At 40.4% G+C, this 13,373-nt stretch overlaps 1 protein-coding gene across 1 annotated transcript in view; it reads right to left on the bottom strand.

Moving 5' to 3' along the window:
• The window catches only part of LOC126365958 (uncharacterized), a 55,575-nt gene that overhangs the window by 26,783 nt on the left and 15,419 nt on the right, over positions 1-13,373 (bottom strand). The gene's annotated exons all lie outside the window — the stretch shown is intronic.

Raw genomic sequence — 13,373 nt, 5'->3', positions numbered from 1 at the left:
GAAAAACGCGAATTATCTCACCATTTGGCTAAGTTCGCAACATTCTGTAAACTGATTAATAATATTTCTGACGTCACGATGAAGAACAGGGTAATCGGTGTGTCGGATTGCCAGCAACAGCTTCTTAGTGACATTTAGTTTATGCAACAAACCTCTTGCATGCAACCAACGCCACACAGCAGAACAATTGAAATGTAAAAGCGCCGGAGTGTTGGCGTTGGCAACAGCGATTACTGTTTGTTCATATATACCCCGAAGTTTAAACAATTAAAAAGTATGTTGGCTCTCGGTATGTAACTATGTACTAATCAGCTATTTGTGTTTGATATCACCATAAAACACTGTGGTCTTTATTTAGATGATTTCGAATACAGTAGACATTTATTTAGCGCTCAGAATTTGTTCACCATTAGTAAGAATTAGTAAGAAAACTAAATATGAGTGTGTTTTTTATAATAGCTATCGAAGCGAAAAAATTATTTTTAGAATTTTTGTATGTCTGTACGCGCACGATGCAAAAACTAATGCACTGAATTGGATGCGATTTTCTGTTGTATTTTTGGCGGTCTAACTTAAACTGCGATTTCATTTTGACACGTCGCATAGAACCAAAGTTATCCCAATTTGCCGTTAAAGTGCTGTATGTGCTGTTACACACCACAGGACACAGTCGCTTGCTGCAAACAATCAAATGTGACGGCAGGATGGCAAAGCTTTGTCAGCCGCCGCCCGCGCCGGCGTCTTTCATGAGCGGATGAAGTTCTAAACATTCATGGTGGTGTCTGATTGTACTGTATCGTGTCTCCCAACCAATTTCGCGCAACGACGCTCTGAGCGTGTTTTTTAGGGAATTAACTAGTTTGAACCTGGGACCTGTTGCTGGTAAGGAGACGCCAGACCACACATGACATGTAGAATTCAGAAGAGTTCAGTGAGACTAGCGATGATATAACCAAATACTAAATGATCTCAGCGTCAGCTCCACTGCACTCCCTGTAAAAGATCTTAATTCTAACTAAATATAGTGGAAAGGGTTCAAGGCTTTCCTATTTTTAGTTAGCTGGTAAAATAACGTCGAAAAAGCAGTTAAGTTTACCATTGCAAATTTATTCTAATCACAAAACATCGTTTATAAATTGCACTATTGATAAAAGGAAATGTTTTAATACTGGATGGTAAAAACCAACTGCCTTCAACAAAAATGTGAACGAATATTCCCTAAATGGGTTTCCAAGTTCTACAATCGATCGAAGGATGACCTATGCCATATCACATCTATAATCTAGGTTTAATTTAAGTTGTACAAAAGAGAAAACTATCAAAATGGTCCACAGTGACCCTCAATTATCTTCAATTACTTATTTAACATGTCGTAAATTACAGTGGCTGATGTGGCTTCTCAATAACTATATAAAAGAAAAATCATCGCGTTTCAGATCTGTTCTTCAAGTGGCAAATGTGAACACCATGAGTTTTAATTAACGATCGACATTAGTACTACGCAAAAACGGGATGTAACAGATGAGACTTCTGCAGTTCTGAGTGGAGCCTTATGCGCTCAAAAATGCGGCATCGCGTGCGTTCATTACCTTGTCGGTGCTTAAGCAGCGTCAGGGCGGCAGCGGCCGGCGCAGCAGCCATCCAGCCCGCCGTCTCGGAACTAACCCACTAACTTCTCCTTTCTACAATTTACCGAAGGTAGTTTAAAAAAAAACTATCTGGCTGTGTTTTCATCTGACCAATCAGGGTCTCAATGTTAACCTTAAGCTCCGCCTACAAACATTCTGTCTATCCAATGAGAAACGTTATACTTCTCGTTGTGGGGCAATGATTTTAAAGTTTGCAACGTAACAGAGACGCTAAAAAGTCTCACGCTAAAACCTGCAGCTAGTGTGGTCCTTTTAGCGTTATCGTAAGATCTATACTGCTCTTCTGGAGGGCTCTATCTTTTAACATTGGCTGGGGAGTGATCCTAATGTAACAGACACGCGAAAAAGTCTCACGCTAAAACTTGCGGGTGGTAGTGGCCCTTTTTGTGTTATCGTAAGATCTATACTGCTTTTCTGGAGGGCTCTAGCTTTTAACATGGGCTGGGGGTGATCCTTGACGTACCTGAGACGCGAAAAAGCCTCACGCTAAAACGTGCGGCTTGTATAGTCGTGCAGGTAGGCTCACAGCGTGGGTGCCCAGCCCCTCCCTTAACACGTTTCCCCCATCGGAACTGCGTCTGCCTCACGGTGGGAAGGTACGACATGCATTTAGGCATTCTTGTGTTAGTCTGTGGTATTCCATTTGCTCACTCGTTACTCGTATTACTTTGGTTAATTTAATGTCACGATTTATTCCGAGCTATGTGACATACTACTGGATTTGCTTATCATGTCAGGATTTTCATGTAAGGTGTTGGATTTGCCTGACACCTTACATATCACCACCCTTCGAACTTAATATTTCCACTGAAGTTAGGCAATGATTGAATCGTTGTCTAAATCAGTCAAAAATTATTCTGGTGTCTAAATTTTGTTGCCTACTGTTCAGCCACGTTATTCTGTTCTATGCTAGGTATTACTAATTTATATTTTTATATTCTTCCACATTATAATTAAAAATGACAAGAGAAGAATATTTTTATACTATTATTAGTTTTTATTTATTTTCTTTCTTTATTTAAGTGTGATGTTTGTTTTTTAAGAAGTTTGTTATCGAAAGTGAGGAGTCTTTCACATCGATTTTCTTAGAAATATTGTTTTTGTAAATTTAGTAATAAAGTAAAATCTATTCCTAACACATTTTCTAAATATCATGTACAAGTAAAATGCTTTTGTTTCTAGACACTCATTTCAACATTGTTATACTAACAAATAAGAATTATTTCCTAGAATTGCTTTGACAAAGAAATATACATGCACAAGTATTCAAATATTATCCTAACAAATGGTACAAATGTTAAAAAAATTGCTTTGACAAAGAAATATACATACACACGTATTGAGGTATTATCCTAATAAATGGTACAAATGTTAAAGAAAGGGAAAACATCCAACAAGATAATTTTTTATTCTTTGTTTTTATAAGGAGAAACTAAGTAAAATATAGTTATTCTTTCATTTTTGTGAGGAGAAAATAAGTGGCATATTGTTTCTTTATATACTGTCCATTTCAGAACTAATGACTTGTTTTTATCGACAGTCTATTTTTTTACTTAAGTCCATAGTCAATAACTGTTATTTTGTAGTTTATTAGCTGTCTGGTGTGCTTAACGTATTTAGTTTTTCACACGTTTCTTTTGCACAATTCCTACATCATATAATTTGATTTCACACGTTCACACAATCCTATGAATGTTCAAGCATGAGGTTGGCGAATGTTTTTGCACGAAGGTGATGGACTTGAGCGGGATGGATCTGGGCAAGTATTTGATGTACAGCTTCGTTCGTCGTTCCTTGATGGTTTTGCAAGTGTGTGTTGCTGTTGCGGAGGTCCCATAATGGAATGGAGCTGTGAGTGCAGAATCTCGTGGTTTACTGGCTTTGTATGCGTGAAAGTCATCGTTATGTGTCGCTGAATGCGGTCGTTTTTTCGTTTATAATACTTCGCAGACGACTAGTTTACAATAGGATAGGGATTTGGGAAGGTATGTCGTCTATTCTTCACCCATCTTCTTTCTTGGTCTCAATCTTGCGAATCTTCAACTTCTGTTCTTCCGGCTTTTTCTCTGCTTCTTACTTGCTTCTTGGTTCTTCTCTGGGCAGGATATGGAAATATTTATTGATAACTAGTCGCTTTGAAGTTCTCCTCCTAGTAACAGTTTGATAAATTGTTTGGGCGCGTCATTTTTACTTTGTGGAAGTCCTTCTTCAGTTTCGTGCATCAGCGTGCGGTTTAATAGCAGTAGTGTGACTTTTACGCATATTTTTTGCCAGCGGTGGTTTGCCCAAGCGGTCTTCTCGTCCGGTCGTTTTTTGCTCGCTCCGTTCATTCGAGGCTCGGAGACCCTTCCGGCGTTCGCCGTCCCAGCGCCGCCCGCCGCGTCTCAGCATGGGTCTGTCACTGTGCGGCTCGGTGTTCCACCCCAGCATGATTCCTCCTAGTGGGCAAATTTATTGCCCACTTTCGCTACAAGGGCATTCTGTTAGTTCGCTGTCCTTTTCCTTCTCTCGCCGCTCCTGCTATGTAGGAATCGTGTCTTGCTAATTACGTCCTTTTCTTTCTTGATACATTTCGCGTTGCAACTTGTGGGTCGTTGCATCTGGTCTTTGTTGGAGTTTTTTACAATTGTTCTTACAAAAAGTTTTACTTATAATCATCTAACATATATCTATTATCTACTTGTTTTGCGCCTACTTAAAAAGCTTCACAAATTTCGGCGCCCTTTCCATGTTATAATTCTAAGATATTTGGAGTCTTAACGTCTACTCAAGAATCCTCAAATTCGTTTTTTATTTTTGTGTAGTGTCGTGGTGTATGGAATTTTAGTATTTCATGCTGTTAGACTATCTACGCTTTATCCCTTCACCTTAAGCTATGGTACTATTGTGTTATTATTGAAACTACTTTCTTTTTCCCACCTTCCTCTCTCTTCATTCTTCTTTCACCTGACGATCTTATCTGCAACATAATCTTGAAATATTGTGCTGATTATTTACCAGTAATAAAATTAATCTTCAAACTTGTACTGAAAGTGTGTAATACTACCAGTCTTAGGTAAAAATACATCTGCTTTCTCTCGTAAAATACCTTCTAATTCTCTTTTACTGTGTTCCGAAATACCTTGAACTTCTTGCAATTTTTCGTCGATTTCTTTATGGACTTCTAACATGAGTTGAGGCGATTCCCCCTTTTGTGCATACCATTCTAATTCTTCATCCTCCTTTTCTCGCATCATTCTTAATTGTTTGTTTATAACTGGTATTTCTTCTAATTTTAGCTTTTGCTCAAAGAGAAGTGTGACATTCCCGAATGATACGCTACCTTTCCCCATATCTATTATCGCTAGTCTCTCATTTAAAAAAATCTGCACCTATAATCAAATCTACAGTTAGTTTAGGTATAATCACGAAGTTGGCTTCTATCTTTTGACCTTGGCACGAAAGAGTTAACCTTGTTTGTCTCGTAACTTCCGCAGCATTGTTTCTAATAGGACCTCTTACTTTAATCTTACGTGTTTTCAGAACTGGCAATTCCTCATTGGCATTACACTGCATGAATAAATTTTCTGAGATCGCAGTCAGTTCACTTCCGCTATCAATTACAATATTGACTGGGATATGCTTTACCATGGCATTCACAATTGGTTGAATTTCAAAGGGTTGGTTCTGTTCTTCTTCCTCTTGCATCAACGAATTCTCCACTGAATCATACACGAGTCTTTTTAGGAATTTCCCTTGTGAATTCGAACTTTCTGTAGGATAAGCTTCGACTGCTACTTCTCTCTCTTTTATTTCCTCTTCTCTATTTCTTCCATCATTTACGCTTTCTTCAACATCTTCTACTTTTTCCTCATCCTCGTCTATTTTCTCCTTTTTCGTCGCTCCTTCCACATAATGGCATCTAAATGCTCTAATTATCGCTTCATAACTTCCTTCATTATATACGTTGGGTTGTGTGCCCACTTGTAACTTATTTTCAACTTCAGTCGACTGCGCATTATCCTCATTGAATTCGCTTTCCCTGGTTTCCATCTCAAATAGCTCTGCAATACCCATTACTTCGTCCTTTCGTCCTACATTCGTTGTGCATGCCTCTGGTAATTCATCTTCCTCGTCAGTATTCTCCCAATTAATTTCGTCCCAACACGATATTCTTATTTTTCTGTCTTCGTTCTCATCTGGTCCCTGCGGATTTGTTTCGTCCTTCTTCTCTTCTCGTGATAAGATTTTTACTTCTCTGTTCAAGGTGCTGCAATTGTCCTGGGTCGGTGCGTCATTCTCTTTGGCATGAGCGCTTAGTTGTCAATTCGAACGTTTTTCGGGTTTTGGTGGTCTTACCGCAACCTCTTCTGTCTGTATTCGCTTTTCTTGGTCAGCTTGTTGATAGTGGTTTCTTGGTTGATAATTTGTCGGTCTATTGGTTCGCCAGTACCCGTTCCAGTGGTCGTTATTCCCTCTGCAATAGTTGTTGCCGTTCCTGGGTGAATTATAGTTATTGCCATATTCTCTTCTAAATCCATAACCGGTTCTTTGTTGAAATCTATTGTCGTTTCTTGGTGCGAAGTTATCACGTGGTTCGTAATTATTGTTTCTTCGTACTGTGTCTTGTGGATTCCACTGCTTTTTGCTTTCGTTTTCACGTGCGCTTCGTCTTTTTCTTGCATCATCTTCCGAAAATATGAACTCTAGTTCCCTTAGAATACCTTTAAATGCTTCGACGTCATTGCCTCCGCGACCTACTAATGATTGATGGTATTTCAATGGTAGCTTCATCGCGCATAATTTAATCAACTCTCCGTCACTGTATGGTACATCTAAGAATTGATTTTTGTTTGCCATTACTTCGAAAAATTTCACGGGACTCTTCTCTCCTGAATTTTCAAAATATGGATTCTGTAATAATTCGTACTTCACTCTGTTCTGTGCTTCGCTGGAACAATATCGTGAGAGAAACTTCTCTCTGAAATCTTCGTACGATCGGCATGTCGCTGCAACATTCTGCATGGTTTCTGCGTCTGTTCCTGTCATGTGTGCACATATAAAGTCTAATTTGTGTGCTAGCGTCCAGTGTTCTGGTAATCTTACTCGGAATTGATCAATAAAAGTTCGTGGATGTAATGAGTTTCCTTCTCGAAATTGTTGGAATTTTCTGACTGTGAGAAAATGATCGTAGTCGTACTTCGTCATAGTTCCATATGAAATTCGCGATTCTTCGTCACTTTTGTTTCTGATCATTTCTCCCGTCGTTCTTTCCGGTTGTGGTAGATCCATTGGACATTGTCCACGGTAACTTTCGCCTACCCGCGGTGCTGTCTGTCTGATTTCACATATGCAACTTTCCGCTTGTGATTGGAATCGCAAATGCATAATGTCTTCCTTAATTACTTGTTTTTCCTGTGCTGTTACAGATATGGATGTGTTTGCAGACTCTGTGCTTGTTCGATCCTGTTCACTACGCTCTTCAATGGTTTGCAACAACTCTGTTCGCAATTTCTGAAATTGTCGCTTCGTTTGCGCTTCTATTTTGACTATGCGGTTATCATATCTTTTCAGCGCTGCTTTTGTGATACGTTTGTGTAACACACTTTTTTCAACAATTTCACGCGCTGTACCTGCTGCTTGACTAGTAATTACGTTTATCTGTTTCTTTAGTTTCTTGACTTCTCCCTGGGTGTTGTTACGTAATGTTTTGATCTCGTCCTGAGTGTCATTACGCAATGTTTGTACGTCGTACGTCCACTTGTACCTTGTCAATGTCTGTTCTCAATTGATTGAAACCTGTTATTAAATTTCCTATCACTTCTCGAGATTCTTTTGCCTCATCTTCAATATGACTTAGGTGTAACTGAATTTTTTTGTTTTGTTCTTTAATCTCGCGTATTTGTCTCGTGGTTTCCGCATTTTGAATTTTAATTTGGTTCGCAATTTCTTTATTTTGCCTTGTCATGGTTTCCGTAATTTGTTGTAACAATTCTGCCAGATTGGTGGGTCCTATTGCGTTTTCTTCCGACGTCCTACGCTCTGTGTTTTCGCCCAAGTGTTGGTTCGCAACCGATTGCATTGAACTGTGCTGTGACACGTTTCTGCTCGCATTCCTTGTACTCTGTGGTGAGGGAGCTCTGATTACTTGTACTATGGGTTCTACATATTCAAGACGCAAGTTAGAATCCTCATCGACTGTCTCTCTACTTTCCTGCTCCTCTGTCGTATGCTGACCTAGGTTTTCTGTGCCTTGGCGTACATTATCCTCGTTATGGTGCGTTATCTGTCCTATTTCTCGCGATACTGCATCGTCTGTTGTACTGTCCTCTATTCTCTGTCCATTTTCATGCTGGGTCTCTACCTCAATTCGGTCAAGGTCTCGATCTGCCATTGCTAATCTTTCCGAATCCCTTATTTTCTGTTTTAAAAGCAATTCACGCGCCCTACTTCGCGTCAAAATGCGCTCATACGATCTCACACGTTTCATAAACTTTTTGTTCACAGGGCGCTCAATCTATCTCACGAATTTCATAAATTTTTTGTTCACACGACTTGACACTACCAAGACTGACAATCCATTCACTTACTTGTTGGGACAGAACCAACTTGTCAACGATGTACACGCCACCTGCGCGCTTGCATTGGAGATAAAACTTAATTCTAACAATTTTCAAAATTCATAACTTAATTATGCTATTGTCTCTGCTAGAATGTCATTGAATACTTTCTTACTATCTATCACTGCAGCTACTGTTTTCGACTAAGTATAAGTTAAGGAAAAAACTTTTTTTTTACTACGAACATTTTTTAGCAGGATATTTTTCTGACCTAGTTAGGCATGCGGTCGACCTTCAATCATGGTATTTTACCATCCTGGCAGGGTCGCCATTTTCTAAACATTCATGGTGGTGTCTGATTGTACTATATCGTGTCTCGCAACCACTTTCGCGCAACGACGCTCTGAGCGTGTTTTTTTAGGGAATTAACTAGTTTGAACCTGGGACCTGTTGCTGGTAAGGAGACGCCAGACCACACATGACATGTAGAATTCAGAAGAGTTCAGTGAGACTAGCGATGATATAACCAAATACTAAATGATCTCAGCGTCAGCTCCACTGCACTCCCTGTAAAAGAATCTTAATTCTAACTAAATATAGTGGAAAGGGTTCAAGGCTTTCCTATTTTTAGTTAGCTGGTAAAATAACGTCGAAAAAGCAGTTAAGTTTACCATTGGAAATTTATTCTAATCACAAAACATCGTTTATAAATTGCACTATTGATAAAAGGAAATGTTTTAATACTGGATGGTAAAAACCAACTGCCTTCAACAAAAATGTGAACGAATATTCCCTAAATGGGTTTCCAAGTTCTACAATCGATCGAAGGATGACCTATGCCATATCACATCTATAATCTAGGTTTAATTTAAGTTGTACAAAAGAGAAAACTATCAAAATGGTCCACAGTGACCCTCAATTATCTTCAATTACTTATTTAACATGTCGTAAATTACAGTGGCTGATGTGGCTTCTCAATAACTATATAAAAGAAAAATCATCGCGTTTCAGATCTGTTCTTCAAGTGGCAAATGTGAACACCATGAGTTTTAATTAACGATCGACATTAGTATTACGCAAAAACGGGATGTAACAGATGAGATTTCTGCAGTTCTGAGTGGAGCCTTATGCGCTCAAAATTGCGGCATCGCGTGCGTTCATTACCGTGTCGGTTTTTAAGCAGCGTCAGGGCGGCAGCGGCCGGCGCAGCAGCCATCCAGCCCGCCGTCTCGGAACTAACCCACTAACTTCTCCTTACTACAATTTACCGAAGTTAGTTTAAAAAAACTATCTGGCTGTGTTTTCATCTGTCCAATCAGGGTCTCAATGTTAACCTTAAGCTCCGCCTACAAACATTCTGTCTATCCAATGAGAAACGTTATACTTCTCGTGGTGGGGCAATGTTTTTAAAGTTTGCAACGTAACAGAGACGCTAAAAAGTCTCACGCTAAAACCTGCAGCTAGTGTGGTCCTTTTAGCGTTATCGTAAGATCTATACTGCTCTTCTGGAGGGCTCTATCTTTTAACATTGGCTGGGGAGTGATCCTAATGTAACAGACACGCGAAAAAGTCTCACGCTAAAACTTGCGGGTGGTAGTGGCCCTTTTTGTGTTATCGTAAGATCTATACTGCTTTTCTGGAGGGCTCTAGCTTTTAACATGGGCTAGGGGTGATCCTTGACGTACCTGAGACGCGAAAAAGCCTCACGCTAAAACGTGCGGGTTGTATAGTCGTACAGGTAGGCTCGCGGCGTGGGTGCCCAGCCCCTCCCTTACCACGTTTCTCCCCTCGGAACTGCGTCTGCCTCACGGTGGGAAGGTACGACATGCATTTAGGCATTCTTGTGTTAGTCTGTGGTATTCCATTTGCTCACTCGTTACTCGTATTACTTTGGTTAATTTAATGTCACGATTTATTCCGAGCTATGTGACATACTACTGGATTTGCTTATCATGTCAGGATTTTCATGTAAGGTGTTGGATTTGCCTGACACCTTACAAAGTCACGGGTAAAAGCTCGTCGCAGTATAAAAATGTTCAAAGCAAACATGTGTCTGGCACCAGTTACAGACTAATAAAGCACGTGAAGTCTCAAAATCATATTTCGCGGCAAGTGGCGAAAACAATACGTGTACAGGAGAGCGGTTAGGTGTGCGTGGTACTGGCTTTTTTTAATGTCCGTTGAACGAATCTACGAACACAACAGTCACCATATAGTAAGCTTTTAGCAAAGAGTGTTGATTAATGTGTTGTTTTCATTCTAATTTCTCCGACAACAGAAACAAGTCCGGGCTTGTCTCAGACAGTCCCTCCCCGAAATTGACAGCCTTGGTTCAAATGGCTCAGAGCAGTATGGGACTTAACATTTATGGTCATCAGTTCAAATGGTTCAAATGGCTCTGAGCAGTATGGGACTCAACTGCTGTGGTCATCAGTCCCCTAGAACTTAGAACTACTTAAACCTAACTAACCTCAGGACATCACACACACCCATGCCCGAGGCAGGGTTCGAACCTGCGACCGTAGCAGTCGCACGGTTCCTGACTGCGCGCCTAGAACCGCGAGACCACCGCGGCCGGCGTGGTCATCAGTCCCCTAGAACTTAGAACTACTTAAACCTAACCAACCTAAAGACAGCACACAACACCCAGTCATCACGAAGCAGAGAAAATCCCTGACCTCGCCGGAAATAGAACCCGGGAACCCGGGCGTGGGAAGCGAGAACGCTACCGCACGACCACGTGCTGCGGACTGGACAGCCTTGGATGCGGTCAATGTGAAGACAAATCCGAAGAAAGCCAGACTTGTGACAACTCTAAACCAGTAGGTAATCTTCTTCCATCTGGTTTTATCGTCATTCCGGAAACGGCAGACCCTTTAGTTCCATGTACTTCATTCATTGACAGGGTTTTGTGACCTGAAAACTATTACACAATGAAAACTAATCTACTGTAATTTTGTATGATTTTAGAAAACACGTCTTGTCGGAACATCCGTCAGTATTCCTTGTCTATAAAAAGACATGTGTGCTAAAATTTGATTCCCATAAAACAAACTTTGCTCATCTCGTGCCCCGTGAACGCACCCCGCTTCTTTTAAAATTAAAAAGAGAGGCGACAGCAAGTGCCGATTTGCAGATACCGTTGGCTTGCTGTGTAGCTGTAAGTAGTATTACTGACGCACAGATTGCACGAGTGTATCGCCTTTCGTCCATTTTTGATAGGAGGATGACCAGACGTGATTTCCAGAATGAAAATACGATTATACATATTCTGTCTATTGAAAACTCATGTAGGCTTAGTAGAAGTTGAAAAATTCTTCACACATAGTAAATATGACTTTCGTAACGGAACCTAGTTTTTGTTGTAGTAAAATGGGTTACCTTTCGCACCACAATGGAGCTCTTAGTGAATACGTATACCCACGTAACAGATTATTTCAAAAAATTGGTCCCATTTATATTGTGGCTATAACGTCCCAATGCTCAATACGTTAACGTCGCGTATCGTCAAGTTCTTGTAGCATACGATATAGAGTAGAAGAAGAATGGGTTGCTTTGAGGGATGAAGTAGTGAAGACAGCAGAGGATCAAATAGATAAAAAGACGAGAGCTAGTAAAAATCCTTGCGTAACAGAAGAAATATTGAATTTAATTGATGAAAGGAGAAAATATAAAAATGCAGTAAACGAAGCAGGCAAAAAGGAATACAAACGTCTCAAAAATGAGATCGACTGGAAGTGCAAAATGGCTAAGCAGGGATGGCTAGAGGACAAATGTAAGGAGGTAGAGGCTTATCTCACTAGGGGTGAGATAATTACTGCCTACAGGAAAATTAAAGAGACCTTTGGAGAAAAGAGAACCACATGTATGAATATCAAGAGCTCAGATGGAAACCCAGTTCTAAGCAAAGAAGGGAAAGGTGGAAGGAGTATCTAGGGGGTCTATATAAGGGCGATGTACTTGAGGACAGTATTATGGAAACGGAAGAGGATGTAGATGAAGATGAAATGGGAGATATGATACTGCGCGAAGAGTTTGACAGAGCACTGAAAGATCTGAGTCGAAACAAGGCCTCGGGAGTAGACAACATTCCGTTAGAACTACTGACAACATTTGGAGAGCCAGTCATGACAAAACTCTACCATCTGGTGAGCAAGATGTATGAGACAGGGGAAATACCCTCAGACTTTAAGAAGAATATAATAATTGCAATCCCAAAGAAAGCAGGTGTTGAAAGATATGAAAATGACCGAACTATCAGTTTAATAAGTCACAGCTGCAAAATACTAACGCGAATTCTTTACAGACTATTGGAAAAACTGGTAGAAGCTGACCTCGGGGAAGATCGGTTTGGATTCCGTAGAAATATAGCAACACGTGAGGCAATACTGACCCTGTGACTTATCTTAGAAGCTAGATTAAGGAAAGGCAAACCTACGTTTCTAGCATTTGTAGACTTTGAGAAAGCTTTTGACAATGTTGACTGGAAAACTCTCTTGCCCGCATCTAGTGATCGCGCGGTAGAGTTCTCGCTTCCCACGCCCGGGTTCCCGGCTTCGATTCCCGGCGGGGTCAGAGATTTTCTCTGCCTCGTGATGGCTGGGTGTTGTGTGTTGTCCTTAGGTTGGTTAGGTTTAAGTAGTTCTAAGTTCTAGGGGACTGATGACCATAGATGTTAAGTCCCATAGTGCTCAGAGCCATTTGAACTATTTGAATAGTCTCTTCCAAATTCTGAAGGTGGCAGGGGTAAAATACATGAAGCGAAAAGCTATTTACAATTTGTACAGAAACCAGATGGCAGTTATAAGAGTCCGGGGACATGAAAGGGAAGCAGTGGTTGGGAAGGGAGTGAGACAAGGTTGTAGCATCTCCCCGATGTTATTCAATCTCTATATTGAGCAAGCAGTGAAGGAATCAAAAGAAAAATTCGGAGAAGCTTTAAAATCCATGGAGAAGAAATTGACATTGTAATTCTGTCAGAGACAGCAAAGGACTTGGAAGAGCAGCTGAACGGAATGGACAGTGTCTTGAAAGGAGGGTATAAGATGAACATCAACAAAAGCAAAACTAGCATAATGGAATGTAGTCAAATTAAGTCAGGTGATGCTGAGGGAATTAGATTAGGGAATGAGACACTTAAAGTAGTAAAGGAGTTTTGCTCTTTGGGGAGCAAAATAACTGATGA

This window comes from Schistocerca gregaria, chromosome 1 (assembly GCF_023897955.1).
Source record: "Schistocerca gregaria isolate iqSchGreg1 chromosome 1, iqSchGreg1.2, whole genome shotgun sequence".
NCBI lineage: Eukaryota > Metazoa > Arthropoda > Insecta > Orthoptera > Acrididae > Schistocerca > Schistocerca gregaria.
This window is presented reverse-complemented; position numbering and strand designations above follow the sequence as displayed.